Source organism: Miniopterus schreibersii (genome assembly GCF_964146895.1).
Source record: "Miniopterus schreibersii genome assembly, chromosome: 13".
Lineage (NCBI taxonomy): Eukaryota > Metazoa > Chordata > Mammalia > Chiroptera > Miniopteridae > Miniopterus > Miniopterus schreibersii.
Genome location: NC_138113.1, coordinates 8,024,689 through 8,041,279, shown reverse-complemented (window position 1 = coordinate 8,041,279; position 16,591 = coordinate 8,024,689).

Below are 16,591 nucleotides of genomic sequence, written 5' to 3'. Positions count from 1 at the left end.
CAGAGGGGGGTCACGAGTGAGGGCTAATCCTCCCCAGCCCCTGACAGTCTCTCCTTTCCCACCAGGATGCCAGAGCCTACAGCTGACTCCAGGGACAAGGGGACAGGACCGGAGTGTCACCCAGCAGCTGTGACCAGCCTTCCCCTTCAAGGCTGAAAGTCTCTCGAATCACAAAAGATGCCACAGTAGCAGCGGGAGCGGGAGTGGTGGCAGTAGAAATAAAGCACCACCGGAGGGAAAACTGAGCGACACTGAGGCCTTTTCTTCGGCATCCTTGACAGCCCGAACCCCAAATCGTGTTGGACGGGCGCTTAAACGCATAAAGTGCTGCACAAAGGAGTAGATGGGTAAACACAGGCGTCCCTAGTGTCCCATCCTCCCGGGCCGCGAATGCCTTCGCCGTCTCAGTGAAGAGTCCAGCTCCTCCTCTGTGACCACAGAAAGGCTCCTGGGGTCCCCTCCCTGAGCGCTGCTGTGAACCCCAGAAAAGGCGAGCAGCCGGGACCGAGGGCTGCTCCTCGCTGCCTGTCCCAGGCGGACGCGCTGGGCTCTTCCTGCGGACCCGTCTCTGAGCCCCTCCCGGCCTCCCGCTCTGCTTCTCCGCACGTGCGGGCCCTCTCCTGTCCGTCCCCGCAGCCGGCTGATCGTCAGCGCAGAGCCTCAGAACCTCTGTGCCGCCCGAGGAGGGGCCGCGGGAACGCAGAGCGAAACCAACAGTGCGATTCCACGAGGAGGGCAGACCCCTCTCCAGGAGCCGCACCCCCACACACGTCACACACACAGTGACACAGTCCACTGTGGTGCTGGGACATTCCCTGGGGGCAGTTTGCTGGGGTTCCCTGCCTGCTCCCCAGTCAAGAGTCCCACCGCGTGTTTCCCACAACACCTGCTGGCGAAACAGTTCGCCTCGGGGAACCTCTCCCAGAGCTCTCGCCCTGGCCTCGGCGAGGAGCGAGGTCCTCCTCTGTCACCCTCTCCCTCCCAGGTAAGGCTCTGGCCCAGCTTTGGCATAACCGAGGAGCTCACTGGGCCATAGAGCACTGCAACTCCAAAGACGGATCCTACGGCCACTCTAGAACACAGAAGAGCTGTGCTTGAGTGTCTTTTTTATCTGCATAATCGTCTGGGATCTGCCACATGTACAGTGAGAAACACCCTTGAAGGGCCTGCAGCAGGGGTGGCTGGGTTCACCCCACCAAGCGCTGCAGGGCCCTGGCCTCAGTCTGTGCCCTTTGCCACTCACCACCACTCAGTGTCCCTTGTCCTTTCTCCGCCCTGCTCGGTGCAGAGGCCCAGGAGGAGGGATGTCAGAGCAGACAGGGTCGGGCCTCAGAAGGCAGCAGCGAACTCTTCCTGCCACTGACGTCTTAATAATCACCAAGTTTTCAAAGAAACTTCCAACCGCAGGGAAACTTCCAGACAAAACTGACTTCCAGTGAAATGCATTTACCTCTCAGCTCCGCCCCGCACGCACTTTACAACAGCGTCGTGAGCCTTCCTGCATCAGGTGGAAATCGTGTCAGCTCACAGGCGCAAAGCAGGAGGGAAATGAATTAGTGTCGAGGGGGGAACAAACGTCAGTCAGGTTCCTAATTGCTGCAGAGCCTGCTAAGGAGGCAGGGCCCCCGCCTGCACCCCTGCTGACCACGGTGGCCCCGCTGGCCTCCTGGGATGACCAAGGCAGGGCCGCACTGTGGCCAGAGGTCCCAGGCTCACATGGGAAGTGAGCAGGTAGGCCCAGCCCTGACCCCGTGACCTAGGCCCTCTCCACCCTGTGACCCCCGCAGGGCCAGGGGTATCCTCTGAAGGGGTCCCCCGTCAGCTCCTCCCTTCAAGATAAGGTCAAAGCCATGTACAGTTCCCTGTCCTCTGCCCTCCGGGACCTGCCGTCGCAGCCTGAGCTCCCGTCGGCAGCAGCGAGGAAGGCAGGCGGTGGGTTGGAGGGGCCACCTTCCCGCAACGGAACCTCTTCTTTACTGCAGCTTCCCCCCCCAGGGGTCTGCCTGCCTGTCTTTCCGCACCAAATCTTGTCTGTCTTTCAAAGCTCTGCTCACACTCACCCAGAAAATCATCCTTGGCTCTTCTAGGCCGCAAAACGTCTCCTTTCCCTGAACCGAGCGCCGTCCCTCCGACCCGGCTGCTGGTCCGGGCCTGGGCAGCCTCTGGCTTCTCCCTGCAGGAGAACGGAGCATGGCACAGCTCGCACACACCAGGAGGGCATGGAACCCAGGCCCGCCGAGGGCAGCCGGGTGCGGGAATGCCACCCCTGCGCTGGTCTCAGAAACACCTCCCCATCCGGAGGAAACTCCTCCCCGCCAAGGCGGAATCCCAAGGGCCTGCTCAGCTGCGGATGGGCCGGCCAGCGGGCGTCAGGACAGCGCCGCCTCCTGACCTGCTCCTGTTCAAGTTCATGGCTTCCCCGGCAGCCACGGGGGACAGGGCCATGGCATTTGTTAGGAAAATCACACCTGTACCAAGGGGCTGAAGGACAGCTGAGCAAAACGTGCCACCGTGTGGCCCTAGAAGCTCCAGAATGACAGCGGCCAACAACTTCTTCCCCCCAGTACTGACGTGGCCCTGTCGCGGGAACTCAGGGGCAGCCAGGGCTCACTGGGGAGCAGGGGGTCGGGCAGAGGGTGCAGAGCTGAGGGGATGAGAATTTTAGCAGGGCCGTGGCCTTCAGGGAGAACAGAAAATAGGGTGCTACCCAGGAAAAGGCGCCGCTACTGGGAATCCAGAGCCCTGGGTCTAGTGGCAGCTTGAGTTCAACACCCGGCCGGGCCTCCAGGGACCGACCAGCATCACAGAGCCTGTGTTTTCCCGTTTTCATTGTTAGCTGGGGGTGAGAGCTGGACACTCATGAGCATAAACATATTATGAGGAAAGAGAGCATTGCCCAGACCCAGCGGGTAGGGTAGGGGTGCCATGGTGGATCTGGAGACATGGCCCACACCCAGAGGCGTTGCGCAGGAAGACAGGTCAGGGTTGGGGTCGCCCTGGGAGGTGAAGATGAAGAGGGGATCGGACAGAATAATTGCAAAGGTGGACACAGAGGAAGTTGTCTTCGGGGTGAGCTATATGGGGCTGGATGTGGGGAGAGTCATCCAGGCTTAAAACCACACTCGGGGTTCTTTGCATGAAAATGATAGCTCCGTCTGGGGCAGAGAGCAGGAACTGAGGTGGAGAGTGCATGTGGAAAGGCAAAGCGGGCCCCAAGGTCACCACAGGGGGTACTGAAGCTGGCTGGAGCCACCACGCGTATGTCTCTCCAACTCTGTGGTGAGTGACTTTGTGTTGAAAGTTGTTTAAAATTGGCTGGGGGGGGGGGGGGGAAGCAGTATTTACATCTCAGAGAACTGCAAACAAACTGGAGCTTGTTTTCCAAGAGCTGGGTGTTAAACATTGACCACTGACTAGGGCATCTCATTTTGAGGCAGGAGATAAAGGCCAGAGAAAGAAAACACAAGCAGCTTCAGAGACGCAGGCGTACAACCAGGAGAGCCCAGCGCCTGAATCCAGGCAGGGCAGAGGGCCCAGGGCAAGGGGCTCTGTGGGTGCGGGGCCACCCGGCTGAGCCATCTGCACCCTGGCTAACACGCTCGGTGACGTTGGTCACCTGCTGCTGAGACAGCGGGCTGGCCCCATCCCTGAAGGGGGAGGTGACTTTGGCGTGACTTCTATGCCCGCACCTGGTCAGGCACCACCCATGGCCTTGGCCTCACCGTGCTAGTGACAGCGCAGACTTTTTCCTGGCATTTTCCCTAAACCTTTGGCTCTTTCGGAAACGAAGGCACAATGAGAGAGCTATTTTCACAGCATCTGACTCTTCCTCTGACCACACTTCGCCACAAGTGATAGAAAAAAATTCATCCTTCCTGGAGTGCGGCCACGAGAGCGACAGGAAGGGATTAGAGCCTCATTCATTAGCCTGGCTGCGCTCAGACCCCGCCTCACCCACCCAGCACCCCGAGACTCTCGGGGTTCTGAGAGCCTCCTGGCTGTTCCCAGGCCGCCCGGCGCAGCCCCCGGAGAACGCCGGCAGGCTGCACTTACACTATGTATCCGCTCAGGGCTCAGGCAAGGAGCCATTATGTGCGCGGATCATTATTGACATCCTGCCATTTGTCACCTCCTTTCATAGCAGTTAAATCCTGCTTTATCTGTAAATGTCACCATGTCATTTATTCATGAAAGGGGTCACATTCCCGAAATAGCAGGCTTCCGTCTAAAAGGGGAGCTTGGCTTTATTCGCAGTGGGTAATCCTCAAGCAAACTTTACTGCTGAGAAATGCTTTTTCATTGGAGTTCCTGGGCCTTGGATGACATCCCCACATGCAGAACGCAGTTCCGTGTTTGTGGAAATCAGATCTGGACGTTGAACAAGCCAGAAGATGGCCGAGATTAGCCAAAGCGAAGGTTCTCTGTTGCCGCCATACGCGGTAAGTTGGACGCAAACAGATTTGAGCTTACTGAGAATAAGCCATGACTTCAGTAAGACTGTCAGGGCCTCTGGAAACACGCCGTGCCTTTTTGAATCAGTTATGCCTCCGAAGCCTCATTGAGGTCATGGGCTCTGCGACCCTCCCGGGTGATCCCGTCGCCGGGGACACTGGAGGGGAGAGCTGGGCAAACATGATGTGCTCATGCCTCCTCCTCTCCGAATCCAAGGGCACTGGTTGGGGAGATGATTAACTCACCTCCGGGGCTCCTGTTGGAGGGAGGAATGTGCCTTTCCTGTTCGTAAATCGCTCAAAGTTCACTTAAAGTGGGGAAACCATGCCACTTATCCTCCAAGCCCAGACACTCTTTTGAGGGAGAAAGGAGGCACGAAAGATAATTAACAGGTGTTAATTGATCTACGCCAACCAGGAACCCAGACACAGGAGGGCATATGGCCACTGGAACCTTAAGGCCTCATGAAGGGCCTGTCGAGGAGACTCACACCCACCAGCTGCTAATGAACTGTTACCCGACCAAGGCTTCTGTCTCCGTGTGGCTCCTGCAGCTTTCTGAGCCTAGTCCACTTGCCTAATCCAATGGCTCTAAAAGTGAGGTCCCTGCCGGGCCGGGCATGGCTCAGCGGTTGAGCGTCGACCTGGGATCCAGGCGATTGGGGTTCAATTCCCAGTCAGGGCACATGCCCAGGTTGTGGGTTCAATCAGTGACTCTCTCATCATTGATGTTTCTATCTCTCTCCCTCCCTCTCCTTTCCTCTCTCTGAAATCAATAAAGATATATTTTAAAAATAAAATAAAAGTGAGGTCCCTGAACAGAGATGGCCTGAAGAGGTTGTTCACGCTGCAAGTGCCTAGTCCTTACTTCAGGTCTACAAATCGGGTCTCCGTGGATGCCGCTCACGCTCACATCCCTGCACCTTAGCACACCTCCCAGGTACTATGCACTCTGCCGTTAGAGAGCCCACGGCTCTGAGCCAAACCTTTTGCTCTCCCAGTGTGTTCTGGTCACAGTGTGGTAATAGGAAGTGGGTGGGTACATTCTGCTCCTTTTGCCTAGAAAAGTAACTTGCAGATGGGGTACAAGCTGAAAATAGACTCTCCCTAGTGCACAAATAGGCTGACACTTTCCACATTCTGCCGTCAAACATCAATCCACTCCCCCGCCCGGAGTCCTCTGTAACCTTCTCAAGCCCACTGGGCGCAGGCGACACGCACAAATGCAGCCTCGGAGTAGTTAGAAGATAAGAAAGAGGTCAGATGGCATCGGGTCATCGTGCAGGGTGATCGAATGCAATTAAAACTGCTCCCTGTTAGCAGAGAGGCAGGGAGGGAGATCTGCCGGGGCACTAATGAGAACCTCTTTGAGTGTGATGTACGTCGCAGCAACAATCGCAGCCACAGCTGGTCCGAGCTCCCGCGTGTGAGTCCCGGCCAGAGTCAAGGTCGCGTGGCCATCACTGCCTCAGACGATGTCCGCATTAGTTCCCCACAGTCATCACTGCCTTGGCAACAGAATGCCTTCATCCTGCGATGACGCCGAGAGGGACCCGTGAATCAAGGCAGCAGGGGACGCAGAGAGCATCCTATCTGTGTGGCGCTTTCGGACGTGTTTCCTCATCAGTGCCTCCCTCACTTCAGCCGTAGGTGGGGCTGAGCCCAAAGCCCATGCATGACCCACAGCTCCGGGCTTAGCGTCCACCCCTGTTCCCCTGGCACCGGGCACTACACAGAACACCTGCTCTGCCAACGTCTGCTGGAGGGCCTCACACAGCTGAGGTCCTCCCGTCACCACTGGGCAAGGCGGTTGTCGTCTTTCTGAGCCCCAGCCTAGGCTAGGAACCACTGCTGAGTAACAGTGAGGGTCTGGAGAAGAAGCTGTCATTGGCACAGGAGATGTTAACTGAGTGTCTGCCATGCGCTCACCTTAATAACAGTAAAATCCTACCACCTGCCCATCTGTCGTTCTTCAGCCCATCACCTGAGATCCCTTGCCTGACCTTCAAATGTCCCTGTCGTCAATCTCCCCTTCTCATTTAACGGGACAAATTCACTCTCAAGTTCTTCCCATCTGCCCAGAGACTGACATCCCAGTGAGACTTGAGGTAAAGAGAGAAAGTTCCAGTTCAGGTTTCAGACCAGATCCTCCCAACACCCCAGGAATTCCTTGCGGATCCCACCTCCTCACGACTCCCTGGAGCCTTGAAAGCCTCTCCCTGAGCTGGGTGCTGAGGGGGAGGGCAGAGCAAGAACACAGCTCCTGACCTGGGGGACGCCCAGTCCTGCTAAAAAGACAGAGCAGATGCTGTGGGGTCCCGGGGAGAGCGATCTACACAGTCAGACCATCTGACCTCAGACCTTCTCAGCTCCAGGCCTCTGAAGAGCTGTGTGATTTACTGGGGAAAAGCTCCCTACCCCTCTGAGCCTGTTTCCTAATAAATGGAGGCAATATTGACCTACCTGGCTCACTAAAACTGAGCGAGGACACGTGTGTCTAGTCCTGCACACAGGGCCTAGCACGCAGCAGGCCTACAGGTTAGTGCCCTTTCTTCTCATGCGCACGTTCAACGTAAATGTGGTCATCTGCTCCCAGCTGGGAGTAGGATTTTACTAACTGCAGACTGTTGTGCGCCTGTGAGAGAGTAGATTAACCTCCAAACGCCTCAGGTTCCTCATCTGTGGACAGTAATTGCTGCCCCTCCAGCTACCCAGCTGCAGTTACCATGGAAAGAAGAGCTCAGGCACATGTTAGGATGTCCGGGAGCTGGCTGGGAGACAGCTTCCAGAGAGGCTGGGGTGAGGTTCTATTGTGACCACTGGGATTGAAAAGACAGCTCTATTTTCTACTCTGTCTTTCTGTTCAATTGAACTTCAGCCCTGGAAATTAATATCCCTACTGCACGTTCAGGAGGTGGCTCTATTTTCACAAGCGCCGCAGAATCAAGCCCTAATCTGTTACGCTGCGACCTTTCGCGGGCTCCGCATCGGGGAATCATCATTCGGGGCCAGCCTCAGCTTTGGAAACCTCCGTGGGCCTTTTATGACAGGAGTGCTATTGAATATTCTATAAAATCTCCCTGGAAAACTGGCCCACATTTCTTTATAATCTCCCTAGACTGTTTCTGAAGTATCTCTATAGATATTTTTTTTACTCCAAAAATCCATAGTGTTTCTTAATAAGGATCCGGGCCTCTCGTAAGGGATTGCGGAGAAGATAAGGCTGGACTAGGCCCCCAGGGGAGGCTGAGGTGGGCAGCAGAGCCGTTCTGTGGCTGGTAAGCCCTCAGAGGAGGATTTCAGCTTAGGGGCCCGTCAGCAAGATGCAGTCATTTCCAGCAGATGGAGATAAAGGAAGGAATTTAGAAGTTAGGCCGTATCTACCGCCTTGTTCCACTGGATTCCAAGTCCTCCCACCCTTGAGAAGGAGAAGGCCAGGATAGGACCAAAAGCCTGAAAGCCTTCTCGGCTATCGCTAACTGTCCCTTTCTTTCTCTCGGTTGGACCACACCTGTGCCGAGTTGTCCCCTCACTTCTGTGTGAAGTATAACATCATGGGGACACCAAGGCTACTGAGGTGACATGATTTACCCAAGTTCCTACCAAGCCCAGGCCCTTCAGTGTGGCCCCATTATAATGAAAATAATAGGAGTCCCAGGCAGCAATTCAATGCCACGTGTCCTTAAAACCAATCGCACAGTATAGAGAAGGCATCCTTAGGAAATGGCACATGCAGCCCCACTACCAACAAGACAGAAAGACACTGAGCCAGATGGAGAAACAAGGCAAAATTAGATTTTAAAAAAGGACCTGAGAAATTCAATAAAACTGGGAGTTATGACCGCTTAGAGTGATGAATAAATTCAAGAGAAAGAAACATTATGAAAAGATCATCCTTCCCCCAGAGTTTTAACTACCAAAGAAAAAGAAACCTATGTTCTCTGAGTAACGCCAGGCTATCCACTGCCTGTGGCCAAAAGCGACATTTGGCTCTGGAGCCAATCACTTGCCAAATACTAAGTCCTCAAACATCACCTCTACCTCTTGGGTTTAGAAATGCCCCCAGGAACCAAGGGCTGGGCGGGGGAAGGGTTCCAGGTTCTCCCTTCGCTGGGGAGAGAGAAGGGAAGAGGCACTAGGACCTGTCCAAGGCTCTCATTACTTTACAAATACTCAGGAAAAGGCCAGTACTTGCTTTTTTTTTTTCCACCACCTGTCAGATCTCAGTCTGGCTCATGTGCCTGACTGGTTCCAACTTCAGCATGAGCGCTTCTCCTTAATCTTTCTTCTCTGAAAGCCTGAGCTCCTCCCCACCTCCTGTCTGCGGCTCAGCCCCCCATCTCTGCCGGAGCCCTCCTGGTGCTGAGCCCTCGGCAGAGTTCTCCAGGGGGTTCTGAACTCCCCTGTTCTTCCCTGAAGGACCTCTGACAGATTCAGTGATTAGAAAAAAAGCAACATGAGCACAGGGAGGCAGATGGAACGCAAGAAAGGAGAGGTGAAACCACAGCTTTTACCCCAGCAGCACAAGTTGCTTCCCCTGGGTGGCGGAGGCGCTCAGATGTGTTGTCTTTTGCAAAGTCCGTGTGATTCTAAAAAATCCACTCCACTTGGAACACAGACGGAAACCCACAGACACTGACAGGGCCTTTGGGCCTGAACACAGCCCCCAAGCCCATGCACTCACTGGACGCTAATGAAAAAGTAGGACTGCCTTTGTGTCATCCCCTGTGGACTAAAAGCTTTGTTTAAAAATAAAGCTGCTGTGGGCAGTTCTCCTGACAGCAGCGTTGGTTAAGGGGACAGTGACGAGGGACATCACTGAGAGCCCATGGGGACAGGTTCTCATGGAAGCTGACTGGTGCAGCCTCAAGCCAGTAGGTGTCGCTGTGTCCCAGCCCTAGGAGACCAGGGAAACTCCTCCAGACCCGGAGAACTGAGCCCTCAGGAGGGGTCAAATCCATTAACAGCTTCATTTTACAGATAGACTGAGGCTCCAGGAGGCTGGAAAACTAGGGATAGAGCCAAAGTGCTCTCACCCAAAGCCCACCATGTCTACTTCCCCAGATGAGCCACCCAAACGGACCCGAGTACCAACTGCTGTTTTAAGGAGGAAGGGAAGGCCGCAATCTATCTCCCAAAAAGTTCCAGAAAGCTTGTGCTTCTAACTCGGGAGACTTCTGCGATCTGGAAACCACTTTTGTAGGGCAGCTCCTCGCCCTAGGACATGGGCTAAGCAGGGGTCCCACGCCTGTGGGAGGCGGGGCAGAGATCCAGCTGTGAGGAAGGCAGGCAGCCAGCCCGGCCTGCGGGATAGCAGCCCGCAGCAGCAGAGCCGTCTGCCGGAGACCTGGCCTCCCATCTCTGGAGACCCAAAGAACTAAAAATTACGTATGGCCAGAGGCAGGGAAATCACCCAGCAAGCCTTGGGCACGCTGCTGGATCTGAGCAGCTTCTCTGCTGAATTTTAATGAAGTAATTAAGAGCTAGATAAAGAGATGGGGCTCTGCAGAGCAGCGCTCCGTGGACCTAACCTCTCTGATATGTCCCTGCGTCAGGAAGCAAGTCTATCACTAGATGGCTTCATTACCATTCCAGCCGGCTCTCTGGCTGCTAAAGTGATCTATGCCAAAGTTTGTTAGTCTTTTCAATTACCTGCTGAGCTCCCCCGAAAAAAAAAAAAAACCAGGAGAGTACATTCTGGGGAAAGAACAGTGTCACAGGGCGGTGCTAGAAGCAGACCCATGGGGCCTGCTGGTATTTCCTTTTCAAAATTAATCTGGGTTCTAAAGGAGAAACCTTTATGGGGCCACTCAACGCAGCCTGATCAGGAGACGCGGGTGTGGCAGGGCAGCCGGGCGAGCAGGCAGCCCGTCTTCACCTGGGACTCCTCTCGTTAAGAGCTGACCTCCAGGGGGGTAACCTGACCACTGGACCACCTAGCTGCTAACTCCCGGCCCCGGATGGAGATAAAGAAGCCTAATGCCTGGGCTCCACTGACTCAGAGAAAGCTCAGAGAATCCTCTACCCAGAGGTGTACCTTTGTGACCCAGGGTCAGGTAGCAGAGAAGAGCAGAGAAGGGCAAGAATGAAAGGAGAAGGCCCTCCTGGGCTCCCCGGCTGTGTTTCCCCCCTCCTCCTTTGCCCTCCTGCTCCTCAAGACCCATTGGAAACCTCACCTCCATTAGGATACCTTCCTGGATAATCCTAAAAGCTTAGAGATGGGACTTCAGGGTTCAATTCGCTCCTATCCCCTCTCTCTCCTGTATTATTATTGAAAGAATCCCTGGTAAAGAAGATACAGCTTCTACTGGAAAGCTTCCAAGGACAGGGAGCTTACAGTTTCACAAGTTCAACGTCAGGCGTTTCTTGCTATAAAAATAACTCTTCTGAGCACTATTCCCTGGCTATGTTGATGAATTAAAAGTAGTTGTCTGGGATGGCAATAAGGGGGCGGCAAGAGGGAGCCTTTTGTTGACTGTAAGGTTCCGTCTTGGCTGTGGCAGTGTTTACATGGAGCTATGTGTGGGTCTGCACACCCCCGCGTGCGCACACACTGTCACACACGCATTCACACACTCACACACACACACTCACATACACACACACACACACGGATGAGTGTAAACCTGTGGAATCTGAGCCAGCTCTGTAGACGGTACCAGTGCCAGTTTCCTGGTATTGATAGTGAGCTGCAGTTATACAAGATGTTAATCTGAGTGGAGGCTGGGTGAAGGCTACATGAGATCTCCCTATACATCTCTTTGAAACTTCCTGCAAATCTATGGTAATTTCAAAAAAAAAAAAAGTTAAGAAAATAACTTGCAAAATTAAAAAAAAAGTAAAGAACTTATATCGCTTGGAAGATTACTGTCTGCCATGCACTGTTTACATACTTTTTTGGATTAAAATGCAGGTATTTGTTTTAGGCATTGACTCACTTAAACCTGACAAGCAGCATAAAAAGAAAGGAGGTGGTAAAGCTGGGGTCAGAGCCCGGACGTCTGGTACCAGAGCATTCCTGCTTGACCACAACTTTGCCTCGTGACACGACCTGGCAGGAGGAAGGGGAAGTAGACTTCATCAGCCTTAATGCACTATATCGATCTCTATAATCACCCTGCTAACAACTAATAGAGAGAGAATTCTGTCCCTCAAAGGGCTTTACGCACTATATCTCATCTGATCCTCACAGCAACTCAGTGAGACAAGTGTTTATTTCCCACAATTCTCAATGGGAACACTGAGCTTCCAGCCCTCAGACCCCAAATCGTAGGCTCCTACCCCCGACGTTCCCACCCCTGTGCTGCTTTCCTGCACTAGAAAGCAACACAACTGTTTCTGATGCTGACCCTTTACTCGTTCCAGCCAGCCTTTACCTGGAAACAACGACCTCAAAGTCCAGTCCCTCCGAGGGGCTGGCCAGAGGAAGACACAGGATGACGCCTGCCTAGGTGTCAGGCCCGGCTGCTCAATGAGGCGGCAGGAAGCAGTCTCCAGGGCCCCAGGCCCTGCAGAAGTCCCAGGTCATCGCCTTACCCTCCAACAGCAGGTGTCAGCACAACCAGGCGCTCTCAAAAAACATGTGTGTCCCAAGCCCCCCCCCCCGGTAATTGTAAATAGAACCAGCTTGTACATGTCATTGTCTGCCTCCCTGCTCAGTCCACACACAGAGGAGGTGAGCAGGTCTCATCCTAACACAGGAGAGTTTCAGGAACTGTAGGGAGGGATTGGGCGGGGAGCACGCAGAACTTTCCACCCCAAGAGACTGACAGCCTAATACGGTTTTTGATATTCCATCACTGGCGATTCATTTCTCTGCCTAGAGAAGCCTTTTGCGACTAGAACTCCCTTTAAAAACACAAATATCTCTGAGAAGGATTATTTCTCATGTCTTTATGACATCAAGTTAGTGGGGATGAGCTGACAGCCAGCCAGGCAGCCAGCCTTTGCCAGGATGAAGCATCACAGTGGTACCTGATTTTTTTAGGAGGGGAGGGAGTGGCGAGAGAGCAAAGAAAAAGGAGGGAGGGGGGCATTTAATTACATAGTCAAGAGATTTTTCTAGAAGGAAAATGCTAGGTACTGAATGTGTGTGCCCCCCCAATTCTAATGTTGAAACCCTAGTCTCCAACGTATCTGAGGGGCAGCCATTGGGAGGTAATTAGGCCAGGACAGTGGAGCCCCCATGAGGGGATGAGAGCCCTTATAGGAAGAGATGGGAGAGAGTTAGCCTCTTCTCCCTCTCTGCTCTTAGCCGTGTGAGGACACCAAGAATATAGTCATCTACAGACCAGTAAGAGAGGTCTCACCAGCACCCAGCCACGCTGGCACCCTGATCTCTGACTTTCCAGCCTTCAGAACTGAGAAATAAATTCCTGTTGTTTATGCTACGCTGTTCATGATATTTTGCTACAACGGCCTGGACTGATGACTGAGAGGAAAAATGATATGTTTCTAAGTGTATTCTCTAGCAACAAAAGCTACCAACATTATTCAGAGGCTCGGGGCATTTCTAAAATTTCTCCTGACGTTGGCCTTGCCATGGGTGGGCTAGGCCTGCCCTTCTCATGGCCTCTTCTCTGATTTGCATCTTGGGTGCTCCTACAGAAAGCCCTGTTTTCAGGAATAAACCCTCCCTAACTTGGCTATGTTTTCATTCATTCCAGTAAGAGCTAACATGCACTTAGCAATCCTCTACTCAGCAGGGCTCCAGGCTGGGTAGTAGAAGCAGAAAGAGAACAGGCCATGCCCAGCCTGTGCTCGCCACAGCCTCCTCCAGGGGAAACGGTACTCAAGCATTCTAGGCAGAACAGCCTGAGCCCCCCTCCAGTGGGCCTGCATCAGCCAATCTGCAGAGTCCAATTCTCCTGCTGACCCTTTCCTTATTAGAGGAGCCACGTGTCAGTGTGTTAGTCAGCTACTGTCTCAAAACAATGATGCATAACAAACAATCCTCAAATCTCATTGGCTTATAACAACACACATTCACTTCTCTCTCTCATGGTCTGTGGGTTAGGCTGGGATTCGACCGATCTCGACCAGGCTCCGCTAGGCTTGGGTCTGCACTAAGGATAGAGTGCGGGCATGTTCCACATGTCTCAGCATGCTTCATGGACCAGGAGCTACCCAGAGCATGTTATTCCATGGCAGGTAAGAGAAATACAGGAGGCCAAGCTAAGTAACCCCAGCACACCCCAAGCCCCTGCTCGTATCACATATACTAATGCCCCGTTGGTTAAAGTCATGCTCCATATCAATGGTGAATATACTCCGGCTCTAACATGAGGTTTACCAAAGTCATGTGGCAAAGCTCATGAAGGTATCCTTCTATTATAGGGAAGGAGAAAAGACTTAAGATCAATAATCCATCTACCAGTCAGTAATAACTAATATACTATTTGAGACAACTTCCCAAATCCTCAGATGCCCCTGGCAGAGCAGGGCCTCTGAGGCCCAAGACATGAGACAGAATCGATTGGCCTGTCAGTTACCCTTCCTTCCGCTGTGACCTAGCACAACAATGGCCATTGTAGCCGGGAAGCAGCTGTAGACACAAAGGGAAACATCCTTCATTGTGTCTCCCTGGCTTTGTTCCAGGCCCCAGGAGAATACAAACCAGAATGCCAGGCAGCCGTGGCACTGGACTAAGGTGAATCATCGCTGCAGTAGGTCTGACAACCAGAGAGAGTATAGAAACAGGGTCGAATGTCACAGGGCCAGACCGCCCTAGCCACTCCCCACCACTGTCCTCAGGGGCTGTGTTGTCCTGGCCCCCAGGAGCATCTGTCGTCGCCCAGCCTTCAGAGCCACGCACCAGTGACTGCCATGTCCAGAAGGGCATACCGTGGCCCTGGCACCACCCAAAATACACTCTTTCGATGGGCTCTTCTGAAGATGCTGCGAGATGGGCACTGACCACCCCACTTTACAGGTGAGATTCAAAGAGCTTAGGTCGTTTTCTAAAGGCTTATCGCACAGGCCTGGCAGGTGGCCAGAGTGGAACATGAATGAAACGGGGGTCAAGGGGCTGCTCCCCAGCTCTTGGGTTAAACGGCATCCAAGTGGTCACGCCAGTGCTGCCATCTGTGGCAACGTAAGAACTGTAAGAGCGCCGCCGTATAAATCGGGGGCGAGCTCTGTGCAGAGCCGAGCTTTCGGTGTCGGGAGAACAGACGCGGGAGCTCCAGGCCTGTGACTTCAGCTCCTACCTTATCTCGGACGGCTCGTCTTCGGCGCAGCATCTTTGAGCTACAGCGCGGCTCAGTGGCAAGGAGCCGAGGGAGGAAATCTGCATCAGAGGGGGACAGGCTCTCCCTCGGGTCTGGCTGTGAGCGCCCCTATCCTCAGTGGTTCAAAGCGGCTTCACCAGACCCCTCCCACCAGGCTGTTCTTCGGCGGGGGAGGAGGGCTGCCGCCCTCTGCTGCCTGATTAGTCGCAGTGCCTCCGGCCCACAGGCCAGTGCCGCGGGAGCCGCCTCAGTATAGGGCCACTGAAGAAGAAATACGCGGCCACTGGCCCAGCTCTCCCGGGGCCGCAGGCCAGGTTGCCTCTGCCCCCCGGCGCTCAGGGAGCAGACTCCTGTAAAAGTAGGGGGCTTGGAGGAAAGGGGGGTTTGAATGGCTAGACCAGATAGGGCCTGACTCTCTCTGAGAGCCTCCCTCCAGTCGTGTTGGATCACTCAGAGGAGGCCCCGGATCTGCCACACTCGAACCCCAGTGCTCCTCCAGTAGACAATCTCCAAGGACAGCTGGAGCAATAAGGCCCTCCTGACGCTCCCGCCCACGCCGACGGTGGAGAATGGGGCTGGCGTTGACGGGAGGTGGGGTGATGAGTCTTCCTGAGGAGGACCCAGGAGCTTCGCAGTAGGCGAGGGGAGCGGAAAGGGGAGCCAGCTCCCAGGCCAGGTGGAAGGCGCCCCCGGAGAATGGCTCGTCCTAGCTCATCCTCTGTCCTGTGTGCCATCTAGTAGGACAGACACGCGAGGAAGGAAGGGAGCCCTGGGCCCACGTGAGGGGGTCTCCTCGCCAAGGGCTGCCCAGCCCCCTGAGATGGAGGCGCAGCGCGGACTCCTAACTCCTTCCGCGGGTTTTCCGTGATAAAATGCGACCGAGGCCAGAAAGAGCCCCAGAAGAGTCTTTCCTCACAAAGTTAACATCATAGGTTTGTTGCTTTTTACTTTGGGAAACAACATAAAACTAAAGGGGCAAAAGTACTTGACCCGAACTTTCTGGAGCAATGAACAGTCCTTTCTGTGGGTACTCTGGCTGGCACTCTTCTGGGAAAGGCTGACAGAGGACAGGCATTTGGCCAGCTGCTCCATGCCTTCTGCTCTGTCAGCTCAGGAGGCCTTGGCTGGGGAAGCGCCCCTGCCAGGGGCTCCCACAGCCCCACGCCCTCTGCAGCGCTGCTCACGTCAAGCCTGTCGCTCCAGGAAATGTTCAGGGCGCCCGTTGCTCCCTCCCTCTCAAGGAAGGGACATTTTCAGGTTTGTACGTTCTGGTGATGGGAGGTTCGTCAGGCTTGTTGAACAATAAGTAGATGAAATCCTATTGGCCCTGATGCTCCTGTGGGTTTCCCTCTCTCCACCCCACACATGCCTCAGAGATTTCCTCTCGCTTGGGGTTTGGGGCCCAGAAGACGTGTGTGTAGCCTGGACACAGAAGGCTCTGAGCACTGGGCTCAGGGTTAATTCTTTCAGGTAGAGGCTTTGGCAACTCAAACTCAGGGGCCGTACTGGACAAGTCCCTGTACCTCGGACTCTAGTCCCTCTCATAGAGCAGGATCCAGGCAGGTTTTCAGCCAGCTTGTCGCCGGGACGCGCAGCGGGGTGGCGTTGTGCTCTGGTTACCTGGTGTAGGCCAGCTCTCCAGCTCACCCGCGGCTACTGAGCCCCAAGGTGAGTATCCCAAACACCGCGTCCTGCCCTGTCCCCCGCTCTGACTCAGAGTGACCCAGGTTCCCTACCAATTCTCCACTCCCATCCTTCTGCAGACGGCTCCGGGGCAATGCTGTAAGGTCCCCCATGGAGGCAGGGAAGGGGGGAGGCAGAGTGAGCTTTCCCGGCAGAGGCGACCCCTGCTCCACAGGGAGGGCAGCCGCGGTGCCTGGGAAACGCGGAGCTCAGCATGGACCCTGAGAC